This window comes from Choloepus didactylus (assembly GCF_015220235.1).
Source record: "Choloepus didactylus isolate mChoDid1 chromosome 11 unlocalized genomic scaffold, mChoDid1.pri SUPER_11_unloc3, whole genome shotgun sequence".
NCBI lineage: Eukaryota > Metazoa > Chordata > Mammalia > Pilosa > Megalonychidae > Choloepus > Choloepus didactylus.
The window spans coordinates 1444010-1462016 of NW_023637580.1; the positions used below are offsets into that span (position 1 = coordinate 1444010).

General features: G+C 40.0%; 1 protein-coding gene across 1 annotated transcript in view; it reads right to left on the reverse strand.

The window, feature by feature from the left end:
• Positions 1 to 636: 636 nt before the first annotated feature.
• LOC119524630 overlaps positions 637 to 18007 on the reverse strand; it is a 204590-nt gene continuing 187219 nt past the window's right edge. The window contains exon 5 of the mRNA XM_037823337.1: positions 637 to 2256. The gene's annotated coding sequence lies outside the window, so the exon portion shown is untranslated. The remainder of the gene's footprint in view (positions 2257 to 18007) is intronic.

The window sequence follows — 18007 nt, forward strand, 5'->3', positions numbered from 1 at the left end:
GGCTATTGTCCTCATATCTACAGCTGAAGCTAGAAGTCTACAGGAAAGGCTTTTGGGAAGGGAAGACAAATGGAAAGTGGAGGTGATCAAGAGCAAGCCAGAATCCCAAAAGAAGGATCAAAACTCCTGGTAAACTCTAATTGCCTCTGACCTTGACAGTATGCCTTCCCTACAGAAGCCAGGTCCTTCGGCATGGATCTGAAGATACACACCTGGCCCACAAGTCACAGAAGCTGAAAGAGGATCTAGGGGAAGGTGAGCAGAGGTCAGCCCAGCGCTGCCTCATGCCAACAAGGTGAGCCAGCAGAGACGCGACAACATTTGTGAGCTACAACATGGCCACCGCTTTACCTCCACCCTCCAAATCTGAACAAGGATCTCTCTTGTGACCTACCCTATCTGGACAGGTACAGGGAAAGGAATTCTGGGAAATGTGGTTCAGCCCAACCAAATCAACACACTGTAAAGCCACCACACAACTTAATTGAAACTGTTCCAAACCACAGTGCTAGTGCAGTAATCCCACTGCCAAACCAACCTTGCCACTCTGTAAATGTGGGAGTCAATGAAGCACAATGGTTAGGACATGAACTTGAACCCAAATCCAAGTTCAAATCTTAGCCCTGACAGTCACTTACCTTCTGACTGCTACGGACTTTAATTTCCTTATTTGTAAAATTGGGGTGATAATACTGTCTTCATTAAGTACACTGAAGATTAAGTGAGAATACCTGTAGAGCATGAGGTTATAGAACCTGGCAAACAGTAAATATTCAGTAATTGATAGTTCTTATTAATGCTTTCTAACTTTGCAATAAATTATACAATTATCAGTTTCATTGAAGGTTCATTTTCTCAGCAATGTAAGTTCATATTACACTTTATGGAGAACACCACCCTGTGAGGTCTCCTCATTTACTATCCCCATGCATACTGAGTTTTATTTAAAACTATCCTTTTAGTTAAAACAGAAACCATCCTTCACTAAGATACGATTAGGGGCTCTTTTGAGTACTTGTGCTTCTTATTGAGGATGTTTCATCTAAATATTTTTATTTTAAGCCAGGACAAATTGGTGATGGGAAAACTCAGACACCTGAAATAGAGACCCCTGGGCCCCACACTGCAAATTAAGTTAATGAAACTTCAGAGTTGTTTGATCTCTATGAATTACTGGATCACTAAAACTCAGCATTGGCATGAACCATAGAAGCAGTTCAATCTTCTCCAGAACACTGTTGATAAGTGTGGGACTTAGATGAGAAACTCACTACAGCTAGAGGCAAGCCAGTTCATATGGAGACAATGCCGATTTTTAAAATATGTCCCTTAAATGGCAGATTTTGCCACCTTGTATATCAGAGCTATTGGTCCTTGTTCAGCCTCCCTGTGTCACACAGAGTAAGTCCAGAACATTGATTTTTAGTCTTGGAGAATTTGATTAATTCTAGGACCTACGCCACCCAAAACTACAACCCTTCACACATTCACACTCAGCACATAACCTCAGGGGCTTTTTGGACCTCCTTTAACTCTTTGTCTCCAAGTCTCTACATGTCCTCCCCTCATGTATTCAAAGGCGGCTACTCCCAAGTCTTCTTTTATGTAGGCTTCAATCCCATCAATTGTTTTTTGGCAAGATTTCAAGATCTCTTACTATAATGGGCCCATTTCCATGAATCAGCTCAAAGACTTGTGCCATCCAAATTCATACAAGATTAGTTTGTATGGAAAACACAATAGAATCCTTTACAGAAGAAAAACAAGGAAGCCATTTTGGGAAAACAAAATGAGATGAGGCGGTACCTTGGTGAATATGTTGTCTCAGAGCTAAAACAACTTCCGTGGAATTTCTCTCACTTAAGTTTTCCTGGACCTATATCTGCCCTCTTTTTGGTATAAAATGTAAAAATACTGCCAGTATTTATTTCTAGTTCCCTCCAAATAATGCCTGAGATTATACAAGTAGTAGATGGCAGAACTGAGGTTTCAATTAGTCCTGTAGGACTACAAAGCTTCTGTTCTTCTTCACTGCCCTACCTCACCAGGTAATTGTTTTTAAGTACATTCGTTAGTAGAGGCTTGGCAAGGACACAGTAACAAATAATATCTAAACTCTTACTGGTTTGACATGTCACAAGATCTGTTGTCGGTCATGTAGCTCTCCCAGGAAGCTCTTCTCCAAACAGTGACTCAGGAACCCATAAAGTTTCCATCTTGGACTACACCATCCAGAATCCTTGCTTTCCATGATCTCTGTGGTACAAAATCAAAGAGAAGAGCATCACACTGATGGTGATTAAGTCACATGTGTCTTGCCTTGGTGACCAGAGGATAGAGAAAGGGAGGGTATGAGTCTTTTAACTTCCTTAAGTGATAGGCAGAGTCTGCTTCTCAACACAATGGTGGATTACCCCCAAATGGAAAAGGGGACTGAAAGCTGGACAGCCAAAAATATTAAGAAATGTTTATTGTATCTACTATGTACAGCCACCAGGGCCAAAACCTGTTTAGAAATCAAAATAAGTAATGCCTGACTGCAGCTTTGATAGAAGACATGGTCTGAAAGAATGATCTACAGGATCAGCTGTAATTTCAAAGATAATACAAAGGAGTAAAGCAACGGGGAAGAAGCATGAAAAATGTTGTTTATAGAACTAACCAGTCTTAAAATTCCACCTAACTGATGAGGTCAGCTAAGGCTTTTCAGTTACTCAGAAATGAAAAAAATATGTATCTAAAAAGAGGAAGTGTCATAAAATTTGAAGACAACGTTTTTTTTTCCTTGAACATTTTTTTTATTCAACTATTCTCTTAACATCACTGAAACTGAGTTTTCTGCTCTGGAAAATTATTAGTAGTATTGTAAATCTCCTTGGTAGTGTCTGCTATACAGCAGGCACTCAAATAGTATTTTCTCCCTTTTCTTGAACTTTGGTAATTTTTCACTGTGTTCAGTAAAGGAAATAGTGGTTGTCTCTGTCATGGGTTGGTGCAGGGATACATTCTTTGATGTCAGTTTCATATAACTACCGTTACATGTCACAGTCACTTCCCAAGGGTCTTGTTAAGTGGCCATCCAATTAAGTTGATGAAATAGTTTTCCAACAGTCTTAATGGACAATAATTTATTCATATATCATGCACCTAAACTAAAATGTATCTGAACACTAATTTATTAGTGTATCATGCCTCCAAACTAAAACATATCTGAACACTAGACCTCAATGTCTCAAGTCAGCATTATGACTAAAAAGTAAGATTTTCAGACACTGTCAGGCCAGCAGAGAAGTTACACCTATATCAAGGGTTCTCAACCTTGACACTACTGACATTACTGACTGGCTAATTCTTTGTTGTGAACCACTATCCTGTGCATGATAGGATATTTAGCAACATCCCTGGCCTCTACCCACCAGCAGTCAGTAGCATGAACTCTACCCCCTCAATTGTAACCTGCAAAAATGTCTCCAAAAATTGCCAATTGCCCTGTGGCCTGGGGATGGCAGGATGTGGGGAGGGAACAAGGATAAAACAGTTCATCACCCCCACAACTAAGAACAACTCATTTATATAAAGGAATATTTTCATTCCCCTTATGGAAAATACTGGCATTGCCTTCCAAAAGCCCTTACACATTTTGTCCTTGACAACAACCCTGACTTCATTGCACTACATACCCTCCAGAGATGGTGGCCCATTCCAAAGTCAGAGGTAAATCCTCAAAGCTCCAATCTAATCATGGCAATCTCAAATCCTTTGCCAAAAGTGATTTAGGAATAGTCATGTGACTTATCTCTGGCTAATATGGAATAAAGAGGATACTGCTGCAGGGTTTCTGGAACAGGTTTCATTGTTGTCAAAAATACTTAAAGGAGGAGCTGTCCCTTTTTCCCACTGAATATTACCATGCCTTGATATGATTGTTAGAATGCATAAAACCATAAGGAATTTAGGTAGCATGAGACAAAGGCACTAAGCTAAGAATAAAAAAATCTAAGTCCTTGATGTAGTTGAGATGAATTTAGCTTAACCTGGAGCCACTCTGCTTCCAGACTTCTTATAGTTTGTGTTAATACTTTTCCCTTTAGTTTAAGTCAGTTCAATCAGAGTTTCATTTAAGTTAGAGCTAAGCAACATAATATACTACATATTTCACATCAACATAGTGGTGAATCCCAGCTACAGGTGGACCTATTTGAAGTCTGCTTTTATATAATTAAAAAAAAGAAAAGAGTATACTGAAAAAAAAGCTATTCAGTGTTTCTTTTTCCCCACAAGAAACTTATTAAAGAACACTTTTCAATGATTACTTTCCTCCCTCATTCACTAATCAAATATGTAATGGGGGGAGGGGGAAAACCTGTACAAGGTGCAACAAATGTGTACACTATGCCTTAGTATTCTGGACCACAAGAAATGTAAACATCAGATCAAAACTACATTGAAATTATGCCATAGAAAAGAATGTTTATTCATTTGTTTATTAATTCTATAGATACTTATTGAATACCTATTTCATGAAAGATACTCTGCGGGTGTTATGAAGGATAGACACCTAAGATAAAAAGTCATCCTGCCCTTAAGTTGTTCACAGTGCAAAGAGAAGATGTGCAGAAATAACTTTAATACCTAGGTTTTCATAATTAGAAGTCATAAGTGCAGTGTAGGTAGAATGTTATGGGAAGTGAGGTGAGGACGATGTTGCTTGCGGTCTGTAGGAATCAGGGAGAGTCTCATTATGAAAGGAGTAAGACTTTAACCAGGATTTTAAAGCTGGGTAATATTTATACTTTAATACTGGGTGGTGGGGTGGGTTGAGAGGTAGGAAGCAATAGCTGGGGCAGACTGGGCAGGTATGCATGAGACACTCCAGGCAGTTCAGCTTGGCTGGGATGTTGGATGTATGAAGGATATTGAGGGTCATGAAGACACTGACTCTGGCAAGGTCATGGAGGGCATTAAACATTACAGTAAGGAAAACTAAAATCAAGGAAAGCACAGAAAGACAAAGGAAAATGAAAGAGAACAAACATATTAACTATTGTGAGTTAAAGAATAGGTTTATTTCCTTATGCTCAAAAGAAAGACAAAACCAGGAAAGAAGTCTACCAGGGACACTTGGACTCAGGCAAAATAATGTTAATCTCATTATCTCTATCTCTTCCATGTAAGAGCCCAAGACGGGTAATTTTCAATGGTCTTTCTCACCCTTTTTGGCATAACAGAGTTGACACATCAGAAAGCAATAGAGGAATAAAGAAGAATAGGCTATAAAAAAACCTAGGTAACACTTCTAAAACTTTTACTCCTCCTCCTACACCCCAAAATAATTCTTATATGTAGCCTATTTTCTTGGAGGCATGTGCAAGTTTTCAACCCTCAAGTAAACATAGATAGTGTTAGCTTTTTAAATAAAGATGATTTGGTTTCTAGTTATATTCCCAAGTTGATTCAGTATTTCAACATAGATTCTGTTCTCAAATTATAGCATAAATCATTTACTTTAGAGTAGGTGGTTTAATGATTTCACAGAAAATGTAAAATCAATTTCGATGCAAATGTAACTTCAATGGAAATCACCACTTCCCTCACTCATCAATGGTGTGACTTTGGAGATATTACCTAACCTTCCCCAGTCTATTTCCTTAATGTGAAATAATACAAAATAACCACATCTGCTTTGAGTGTTGACAAAAGAATTGAGTAAGATGATATACCTCAATCATCAGAACAAATTCTGGCACTTGGTAAGTGCTCAGCCAAAGCTGGGGGACAGATTGGCAGGGAGAAGTGGAATCAATTACTCAAGTCTCCGGAACAGAAGGCCACTCGAAATAGAATAAAGGAAAGACGGCATTCATGAAAGGATATATGAATATCTCATAGAAAACAAGAGAAGGAATTCTAACAGGGCCCCAGAGAAACAAACTAGAAAATGGAAAGGCAGAAGCTCAACTCATTGAACCATCCCTTCAGGACTGTGTGCTCTCATGTCACATGTCTGTGTATCTACTTACTCCTTCTCACTCTGCAGACTGGCCCCTCCTGCTTCACTGAGCATGTCTTACAGATGACCATCCCAGGCCCAGCTCGACATCACCTTCCATCCAGATACTGAACAAGGCTTCAAAATATCTGGGTGGTCGAGTCTGGTTGGCTCAGACTGGGTCAGGTGTCCCTCCTCATTCAATCAGCTCTGGCCAGAAGGGCAGGTCCACTTGGTCCAAAGCTCATTCATTTCTGGAACAGGGTTCTCTAGGAAGAGGATATGCTGATGGGAAGCTAGGGATTGTCATTCCTAGTATAATAAACAAAAAGCAAGCCATATGCCTCACTTTAATGCTCTCCACTTCAAATAATGGAAACCGTGGGCTGTGGCATCACTGGAAGAACCAGATTTCCGATTACAGAGTTGCTAACAAGTTTCCAACCACAGTCTCTGCCAAGGCCTCAGTTTCAAATGAAGCTGCCCAGGAATATCCCCAGCTCCTCTCACTGCTATAAAACATTCAGGTATCTTCTATCATGGCCGAGTGTGTACTTCAGTCTGGCACCTCCCTCAGTGGTGCAGCAGAGGTGATATTTCAAGAGGTGCAAGATCTGGTGTGAGGAGTTGCCCCTGTGTTACAGCTGCTTTCTCTCATGCAGCAGCTGCACGTGAGCTCATCGACATGCTGCACTGCTTCATTTACAGCAAGCTGAGTGCAGAAAGAGGCAGGCTCCCCCAACCAATCTTGCTTCTGAGGTATGTCATTTCTTTGGATGATTTGAGGCCTAATCATGGCCATATCTTGATTGTGCGGTGATAGCTCCAAATGCCCCAACACACTTGATGGATCTTTGCACACCTTGGCCATTTATCAATATGCAGGACCTTAAGAATTTCCATATTCCAGCTGTTAAACCATAACACTGATAAACTGTTTAAGGCCCGATGTGTAGCCTTCACACCCTGTGTTACTAGAGGGCTGCAGCTGCCTACATTGTTTCATTAGATTCACCTGGAAGGAAAACAGTAGTGGATAATAATAAGCAGTGACCTCCTGTCTTCCCAATGACCTCATAGGCTTCTTAAAGGAAAGTACATAAGTACTCTGCATAAAGGAAAGTACATAAGTACTCTGCATATCACCTGCAATCCCACTGGAAAGTAGAAATTTCCTTTGAAAATATCAACAGGGTACAACTTGTAGACTTTCAAATAATAAAAGGAAAAAAAAAAAGCAAAAACTATCATATTTAAAGTATCTCTTGTTCCCAATTTGATTAACTAAATTGATTATTTAGGTAATTATTTTATAATTTCTAGTTTACCCACTAACAGTGCACTTCATTGTTATTAATGGAATATATTCATTGAGTTCACAAATACTGATTAGCACCTACCATGAGACAGGCAATGTTTGTGGCACTGGAGATAGAGCAGTAAAAACTCTAATGGAACACAAAGTATTTGTTTTCATCTTTTCAGTACTTTTAGAATTCACCTCCCAAAATCTGAATGCCTACAACTTTGAACACATGGTTTTGGCCCATATCCTGCTGGTACGGACTTTCCCCCAAAGTTCATGCCCACATCTTCTTTCATTAACAGGTATGTTTACCTTGAGTTCTCTGAGCACCAAAAATTAGCCTAAAAAATAAATTTAGACCAAAGAATGGACATTATGAGACAACAGCCTTTGGTTCTGCACAAGAAACATAATTTGAGAATTAGGCCTGCCCAGTAATAGAAGGGACCATTCTGTGAAGAGGTGAGGGCTTCATCACTAGCAATGATCTAACACAGACATGACGAACATTTTGCAGGGATGTTGTAAAATGCATTCCAACACTTGTTACAAGGAAATCAATCACCATGGCCCCTTCTAATGCCACAATTCTGCTTCTTCTAAAGCCCTATCTGCAAACACTCTCCATTCTGCCAGTCAAAGGGAAAAAAAATACTCAGAGCTATTTCAAATACCCTCAAGCATTGCAAATGATAAAGCTTCTTTCACAGACATCTTTTCCTTCACAGGCTCTGGTGTCCTATCTTCCTTCCTTACATGTTTCTGCCCTTATGGGCCTTGTCTTCAGTCTGCTCTAAATTTCTCACTCTAATCATTGTGAGTGGTTATCTTTTTGCACACATCACTCCCTGATTTGGATTTTCTAGTGACCCTCCATACAAAGCATGTTCATAGTTCCAGTGAAAGTTAATGCTGAAAGAGATGTGTATACGTTTCCTATTGCTGCTGCAACAAATTACCAAACAATAGCTTAAAACAGTGCAAATTTTTATTCTTACAGCTCTGGAGGTCAGAAGTCTGAAATGGTTCTCACTCAGCTAAAATCAAGGTCTCAGCATGGCTGTGTTTCTTCTGGAGGTTCTAGGGGAGATTCCATGCCATGCCTTTTCCAGCTTCTAGGGGCTGCCTGCATTCCTTGGCTCACAGCCCCCTTCCAACTTCCAAGCCGGCAATGGCAGGGTGGGTCCTTGCATTGCTCCCTTCCATCCTTGCTGCTGCCATCATCACTCCTCCTCTGGCTCTTTGGACTTCCTCTTCCCTCTTTTAAGGACACTTGTGACTACACTGGGCCCACTGGATAATTCAGAGTAACCTCCCTGTCTTCAGATCCTTAATCACATCTGCAAAGTCCCTACCCCCAGGCTAGGAAACAGTCACAGGTTCCAGGATTAGAACATGGACATCTTTGGAGAGCCACCATTCTGTCTCCCACAGAACTCTGGTGTTGATTCAGTCCAATCTTCCATTTCAAAGGTGAGGGAAGAGAGGCAAGGAGATGGAGGCACCTGCACATCAAAACACTGAGGTAGGAGAACTAAAATCCTAGGTACTCTAGAATGCCACATTGTCACACACTCAATAGAATTACAATTTAAAAGGAATTATAGCTAATGGCAATATTGTTAAAGCACCTTAAGACTGAATTCTATAAATTCTTCCAGGACCTAACGGCTCCCTGAATATCAGGTATCTTTTGAAACAGCCAGTAATTCTTGGTTGCCTAAAAGGGATTGCCTCCTTTTAGATGTATTTGGGTTGCAAGAAAAAAAATTCTTTTTTCACACCCTAAAGGATGTTAAGGAAGGTCACATGTATCTACTTTATTAAAGAATATCCCAAATCAATTGAATTACTTCATTTTATTTCACTTAGGACTGTGAAGATTTGAGTAGCAGTTATAATTCCCCTCTGTTTCTGTAAATGGCTGACCCAACTTGTGGAATCACAAGTGGGTAATCTGGATCTTCCAGATTGCCTGAGTTTCTCAGAATGGGGAACATCCTTGGATGTTGGGTGAACTGAGAATGAGAAAAAAAAAAAAAAAAAAGCCCTATAAGCTGCTTCCTTGGAAGCTGAGCTCCTCTTTTCATAGGACAGAAAATGGCAATACAAAACTCCCCTGAAATGCCCCTCCCAAGGAGGAGACCACCACTGTTAAAGACATTCAGCTTTCATGCCCTTCAAGTATCCTCTTGTCTCCTAATGAACGTCTGCATTTCATTTCTTGGAACTCACATCTCTTAGATGCAAAACTACTCCCATTTCCCAGCAGGCAAGCAAACTTTAAAAGAAAACTTCAACACTCTTTACCAAGGGCTGGAGCCACCAGGGTGGTGAAATGATCAAAGAACCTCTGAATGACAGACAGCCTTCCCAAGTAGTAGCCATTTGGGATTATTTCCACAGCATCTTGCCTCCCCAACCACTTGATAGTTAAACAGTACTTAACAGAACACAGTTTACAGTACAAGCTGCATTCAACAGTTGACTAGGAACCAGAGAGAAGTAAAAATAAATTAATCAATTAATTAAAAAATTAAAAAAAATTAAAGCAATCACGAGACTAATAAAAGAAATGGAATGGAACTCCTCAGCAACAGGAACACTGGAAGGCAGGTGCACTCCCAGCTGAAATCTGAACAAAAATGGCAGTTGATGAAGAGGCCAGAAATTCTTCCATACTAGGCTGGGGCCGACCTGCCTTTCCACCAAGAACCCCCGGCAAAGCCTTGCGCTTCTCCTCTTGCACCTCGAGGCTGGCCACAGCCTGGGCAGCTGGGGAGCATCAGATGCTTTCACTCATAACGCTGGGTGCAACCTTGTGTGCATCAGATAGGACACTCCTCTGCAAAGCACAGCCTCTGCCAAACAGGCCCCAGTCCTCACCCCTTGCAGCCTGCTGATAATCTGCAGCTTGTCTGTAATTGCTTCGTGAACATGCACTTTCTTTCACACACTCTCTTTCACTAATGATTTTGGCACATTTGCAGGGATCTCCCCCCCCCCAAAAAAAAAGGAACTGAATAATGGGATGTGATTGTTTTGAAATGTGCCCAACAGGAAGCCCTCCTCTGACAGGTTTTCAGGCCAGAGGCTTTGGGGATTGAACGGATTAATGGAGTTCAGCTGTAGTTTGCTGTTTATCATCAACCAAGTGTTGCTCTCACCATCAGTCCTCCCTCCTCCAGCTTCTAAAGATAAATAAAGGGAGAGGAAAAAGGAAAGAAAAGCCACAGCCCCTGTAAAATCACTGTGTAACAATCTGAACAAGGAAAAGGGGAAGGAAGAAAAAAAAAGCCCTGGGATGCCATGAAACTGACAAGCCTCCCCAAAATGGCTTCCAGTGTTGGGTTTGTCTGCAGGGCGGCCTCGCCTTTGCCCTCCCAACTGACTCCCTGTTTATAATTATCCCTCAAAGTGGTGAAAGGCCTAATTGCCCCGAACACTATGGTCAATCTTCCTGGAGATCTAGCTGCCTGCTTTCATCTAGCAGCCTGGGAGGGAACTGAGCGTTTCCCTCCAGGCGATCTACATGGTCCAGCAGTTCACCAAGAAAGTGGTGCCTTATTGATTTCTGCCACAGCTTCCATGGCTGACTCGAGGATCAGAGCCTCTGACAATGACTAACAAGTTTAAACCATTAGTCCCATTTGTAACTACTCAGCGAAAGGCTTGTCAGTCACAGCGTACCATATACTGCAGCTTTTAGGAGATTTCTAATCCCATTCGTTTTGCCACAATGACCTGTGTAGTTAATGGGGGTTATCGGAAAACTATTTTTTCCCTTTGAAAGCAGTGCCTTTTTCTTCTTCTCCTTCTTTTAGGAACATGGAAGCCATTTCAGTTGTGATGTCTCAAAACAGTGATGTAGGCAATGATCTGTACCCCTCCTAGGAGAAAACCTGTATCCTGTCATTCCTGGCACTGTGTATCTGATCCTGAAAGCTCGTGCAGAGAGTCAGGTGGCAGATAATTCGTCACTCACAGATTCCGTCATATTCCTATAGAGCTTGTCTTCAGATCTTGTTCTCCTTCCTTCTGAGGTAGAGGAGGCTTGTTTCACTTTAAGCCTCTTTCTGGGTATCTACTCACTCAGGTGTAGTTAAAGCGGGTTACTGAGAGCCGGTTACTCAAAGCCAGGTCTCAAGACCAGCAGAATCAGCAATACCCAAGAGCTTCTCAGAATTGCAGAACTTCAAATCCCACCTCAGACCTACTGAGTGGGAATCTGCATTTTAACAACATTCTGAGGATATTCTTGTGTGCGTTGTTTGAGAACCACTGGTCTAAAGAAAGTTTGTTTGTTTGTTGTTTTTTTTTTTTTTTGCTTTTCTTCTCAAAAGTTTTTATATTAAATAAAGCAAAATTTGACATTTCTACCACATGGGTTCAGATATTTTGAAAGAAAAATGAGTTTTCTGTAGAAAGATTCCAGTGATCTTCTTGTAGATCTGACAATTGAAAGATTTTTGTCTTTGTATCCATGCAGACAACTATGGTGGTTTGGAGCTGTGTGTGTCCCAGAAATCATGTTCTTGAACTTAATCCATCCCCATGGATATGAATCTATTGTAAGCAGGACCTGGCCATGAGGCTATTTTAGTTAAGGTGTGACCCACCTCAATCAGGATGGGTCCTAATCCTGTAACTGGAGTCCTTTCTATAAACAGAATGAATTCAAGCATGAGAGAGGGAAAAGCCACCAAAGCAAGAAGCTGAAATCAGCAAAACCCAAATCAGAAGAGAGAGAACAGCAGATACCACCAAGTGCTCTGTCATGTAGCAGAGAAAGGACCACCTGGATGATGCCTTGATTTGGACTTTCTTTTAGCCTCAAAGCCATAAATTATAAATTCCCATTGTTTAACACAGCCCATTTCATGGTATTTGCCTTCAGTAGCCTAGGATACTGAAACTACATCTAACCCAGCGCTTGCTATGTACTAAGTACTGATGAATACTTGGTGAATAGATGAATGAATTTACAAGAAAGAACAAATGGAAGAGAATGAAGAAAGGAATGAGATTTGTCCATTGGGGAGAATAGGAACCAAGAATGTTATAAAATGGAAAAGCTGTCTCAGAGGGCTTAGGAGAGAATAAGCCAGCCCTTCTTTTATTGCCTTACCTAAATGCTCACACCACCATGCCAATCCAGTCCTAAAACTGGATCACAAGCAAAACAATGGAGCATGTGGGGCTTTTCCTGGACCATCCTCTTATTTCTACATCTAGGTCACCTCCCTCCCATGTCTACTGCTTATTCTCTCTCCCCTCCTCACCACCTAGAGTCTCATAGGTTCATGTTTCCACCAATGATCAATCACCATCTCCTAAAGCCCTGTGCTCAGCCAGCTGACAGCAAAGTATCCAAAAATCAATTCATATTAAACTGAAAGTGGCTGCTAAGAATTTAATATGTTGAAGGTCATTTATTGATATTCCCTAGCTCATATTACCCAGGCAGTCCATTTCACAGAGGAGAAAGAACAGCTCTGTCATTAGGAAACTAATACCAGAAAAGGGAAAAGCAGCCATCCTACAAGATGTTCATGGAGGAGATTTCCTTATATAGCTGCTTGTTACCTCCATCTTGCCCTTCCACTTCCCAGAAAATGTTTTTTGATCATGTGGCCACCACTGTTTTCTGGTCATAGGTTTTTGTTTAGACAGTGGTCATAAAAAAAAAAAAAAGTGTGGGAAGCCTTGCCTCTATCTTATCTCAGAAAAATACAGTTCAAGTTTAAATCTAGGGTGAATTCTATGAGAAAGTGAAGACCACAGCCATCTCCAAAGTGGATTTTCACACCATGCTCCCCCCACCACAGCTTAAAATCAAGGATTTGGGAAGTAAAATGACCTTCTTCCAGTGATTACCTTTGCAAATGATTATTTCTGGAGCTTTCATCTATGGAGTAGTATGTTGTGACTACTTAATTGCTGCCTGAAACACAGAAAGCTGATTTTGTGTTTTCATTTTAATGTAATTCTTTGACATTTGGAATAGTTACATAAATAAGTTGTTTTGTGTTGCTAACAGGGGCCAACAGGAAATTATTTCATTTGGGTGGAGATGGTGCTGGTGAGTAAACTGAAAGTTTGGATGGGCAGCAGGTTGGGTATAGACACGTACACACATGCATAGAAATTTAAGGATACAACAATTCTTTGGTGTCTGAATTCTCAGCCTGAATTTGCATAGCTTAAAGAAATTATTCATAGATTTCTCACACACAAGTTAAAATGTGCCTTCAGGGTGGGGACATACCCCCACCCCAACCCACCCACTATGTGTTTTAATATGCAATTGGAGAGCAAGTAAATGGAAATGTCATTTGGCTTGTAACAAAAGACTTAAATTAAAATGGATTATTGAGCTACATCTCGTGGTCAAAGTTGAATATGACACTTATGGAAAGCCAGCGTGGCTTCCCAACATGCCACTCCAAAATGTGTTACACCACCTCACATCTGGCTTTTGACAATGTTAATAAGGTGCTGTGCAGAGTTATCAATGCAGCCTTATCATTATGCCACCTTAAAATTTTTGTGAATGAGAGCATTAACTTATAATTAATCATCATGCATTAATGTAAATGTATCCATGTAAACAAATTTAATCAGTGCTCTTTCTCTTTCATAATATTTCAATAACAGAGCACTAAAGGAGACTTCCAAGACACAAAGTTACATGAGAAGTGTTTTTAGTCTAAGCCAATTCAGCAGAATTTGAAAATCAGTGCTACCTATGAGATGAAATATGAAATGATTCAGTCATTCCCTAAATGAAATGCTTTTCCTCTTTATTACACATATCCATAAGGAAAGAGACTGGCCTTCCTTGGCATTTGTCTCCTTCTGTGTCCTATACAAGCATGTGCATTTTAATCAATATATGAAATAAGCTAATGGACCTTCATAAATAGAGAGCAAGCCCAGACAAAGTAGACCTACAGACAATAGGCTATTTCATTAAGACAGCAAAACAGCTGGTCAACTCAATTCAATTTTCCAAAATCAGGTCAATCACTTAAAGTCATGCAGATTTTACCAAATTTTCCATTTGGGGCATCATTTAACCACCATGGTAACATAAGCAAAAAACTAAATAAAGGCAGCATGGGAGCTGTCAAGTCAAAAATTTGATATTTAGCTTATATTATATTTATTTCCATGGATAAAAATAGTTCTCAAAAAAATTACTGGAGGAATTTAACAATAATTCTAATAAATTCTAACAATTCTATTAAATTTTATATCACCTTTAATTCCAAATATTAATGTGTGGCTCACAAATCTCAGTATAAGATAGGGAAGTACATCTTGCCTTTCACCAATTTACTGTGTCCTTGGTCAAATTGCTTAGCTTTTGTGGATCCTTCACACTACACCTGAATAAGGAGAATGCTTTGCATCTCTTACACTGCATATTATTTAAAATTATTTAATCTTTGACATGAAAATGCCAATAAAAACAAAAGACAACTATTTAAATAAATTTGCTACATATATCAGAAATATCTAACCAGGAAAACAGAAACTTTTCAAATATTCAAAACAGAAGGAATTGAATGAAGGGAATTGGTAACATATGATAGAAAAGCTGAGAAATTCAATGGCAAATGGCAGGCAGTGAAGCAACCCAAAGATTAGCAATAGCAGGAAGCTGCTACCGTCCCTCTGTTAGAGGGACAATTGGTGCATGCAAAGAAGAAATCCCCAGGCCACAGAGGGAAAGTATGAAAATTCCTGACTTCTTCCTTCCTCCCACACTCCAAACTCCCTCGACTGCCTCCCACTGGCCAAACACAGCTGGAAAACAGCAAGTGGTGCTTCACTAAATGTTTAACTGACCCACAAAAAAAGAAAAGGTCCTAATTTGTAGCATCTGCCAATTCCTGTAGTGTAAATTCTCTCACCTGGCCAATTTCAAACTACAACCAGTAGACTCACTGAATGCAAAGTTAGGAAGAAATGCACAATAGCACGCCATTACGTACTGTTTTCCCTTACAGACTGAATAACAAACAAGAGCAAAGATAGCTGAGAAGGTATTGAAATAATTAGGAAGTGATGAACTGAGTATATATATTACCTTTGTTTTTAATATAATTTATTTGATTGTAAGGTTAAACAATTTAATTTTTAGGAATGGCTGTATTAACAACCAGCTATTGGGAGTCCCCAAAATTTAACAATTGGTGTTCACACCTGATAGGTTCAGCAAACTTTGTCCAGCTGAGAAGGGAGGCTTGGAGGGGGGAGAAAACAAAACATAAACATGGTCCATCCACTATGATACAGAGCAGAGCAGGGGAAGAGCAAGGAATGAAATGTAAGGCAAACAGATCCAGAAATGGTATGTTATAAATCAACATAAACCAAACAGATTAAGGATTATTTCAATCTATCCAACAAGAGAGGATTTAACATCTCTGTACCTGACTTGTTGCTAAATTCTGGTTGGATAGATCATGATTAGGTTCAAGAATACTTCCCAGGAAAAATGCATATTGGCTGATCCCAATGATGTCATTTGGATTTTTCTTCTTTATTGTCTTCTCTTTTCTCCCCATTATTTACTACTGTCTTTTGGAGATAAACCCCAGATCATCAGAGATCAAGAAGTGAAAACTGTACCAGTGATTTTTGCCCTAATGCAATTTTGACTGAATTCTTTCAATACAAAATTTTTCACAAACTGATCCATCAAGATGAATCTACTGCAGGAGACCCACTAATAGCAAGGATTCAGAAATGCTTAGAGAAGCCAAGAGTGTATTTGTGATTGGTTTATTTTTCCCTTTTACAGTCTTGGGAAAGTCACTTAGCCTCACTACATCTCAGCTTCCTCATTAATAAAAGGAGAAATGAGGGGGTCTAATTAGATTATCTCTAAAGTCGTTTCTAGCAGTTATGTTCCGTGATTTTATTATGTTGTATGTGAATTCAGGTTGAATATTTAATTCAATTTCTCTTGCTCTATTATTCTTCTCACTTACCCACCCACTGTAACTGACATAGTTTTCTCCCTCTGATCAAAAGCACAAGCCAAGATGTAAAAATAGAAAAGCAATGAAAGATGAATGAGAGATTCCAGTAACAATCAGGAATATTTTCTAAACGGCCACATATTGGGAAACCCTGATCCAGCTTATTTTCTGGGAACTAATGATCGGCTGAGATGAGATGCTGTTAAGGCCACAAAGCCAAGGACAATTAATACTTGACTGTCACTGTTCTAGTTTGCTAATGCTGCAGAATGCAAAACACCAGAGATGGATAGGCTTTTATAAAACAGGGGTTTATTTCGCTACACAGTTAGTCTTAAGGCCACAAAACATCCAAGGTAACACCCCAGCAATCGGGTACCTTCACCGGAGGATGGCCAATGGCATCCGGAAAACCTCTGTTAGCTAGGAAGACAGCTGGCGTCTGCTCCAAAGCTCCGGCCTCAAAATGGCTTTGTCCCAGGACGTTCTTCTCTAGCAAGCTTGCTCCTCTGCAAAACATCACTCACAGCTGCACTCCATTAGCTCCCTCTCTTTGAGTCAGCTCATTTATATAGCTCCACCAATCAAGGCCCACCCTGAATGGGCGGGGCCACACCTCCAAGGGAACATCTCATCAGCATCATCTCCCACAGCTGGGTGGGGCACACTCCATGCAAATCCAACCAACACCAAAAACTTCTGCCCCACAAGACTACGAAGATAATGGCATTTGGGGGACACAATACATTCAAACTGGCACAGTCACTAATTCTGAGTCAATGTCCCATTTCAAAGTCATTAGTGGTATTAAAAACTGAAACAGTGTGCACATGCACACATGTACACACACACAAAGGAAAAAGAAAAAAGAAATAAAGCATTAGAATATTCTTAGAATAGCATTTCTTTTGGAAATACAAAAGAAATATTCAGAAAAAGCCTTTATTCAGTAAGCACCCATTCAGAGATGTGTGTAAATTCAATGCTAAGCATTATATAAGGTACAAAGATACAGAAAATAGAAAATATTTCTACCCTCAGGAAGTTTAGATTCTACACAATATTATGTTCACATGGATTTACCTAGCATTGATGATCTTGTTAAAAAAAAAAAGTTTTAATTATGTAACACAAACCAACCAGCCACAAAAGACTTAAATACACCACATATCTACTTAAATCAATACATTCTTTCCATCCTATATTCAGTAAGTGTTTGAGTATCTCCTAAGTTACAGTCACTGTGTTAACAAAGCCTACCATTTCATGGAGGTACAAACAAGTAAGAAGCCCACAGAGAGCTATAAAAAGGTGACAATCATGGCAACGTATGGAAAGGCCTCTTAATTCAAATTTGTGGGAGAACTGTTGCTATGGTGGTCATGTGCCAATTTTGCCTGCCCAGAATCATTTTCCCTCCCTTTGAGTATACTACCTAATTTACCTTTGGAGAATTCCCCTGTTCCACGCAGTTGAAGAAGCACCCATTAACTGCTGAGGGCATCCCTCTGCTCATGGAGTGGATTTCTGACCCAAGCTAAGCCAATTATTAAGAGGCTTTTTCTCTCAGAAGTACTGTACTAATCCTGACTGGAGTGTCACAGGCTCAATGGTTTGGGTTTTTCCAATGGCAGAAACTTGAAAAGACAATACATTAGTTCCTACCACATAGATTCTTAGAGATGCCCTCATTCCTGTCCCAAGTCCTCGGTTTTTAGA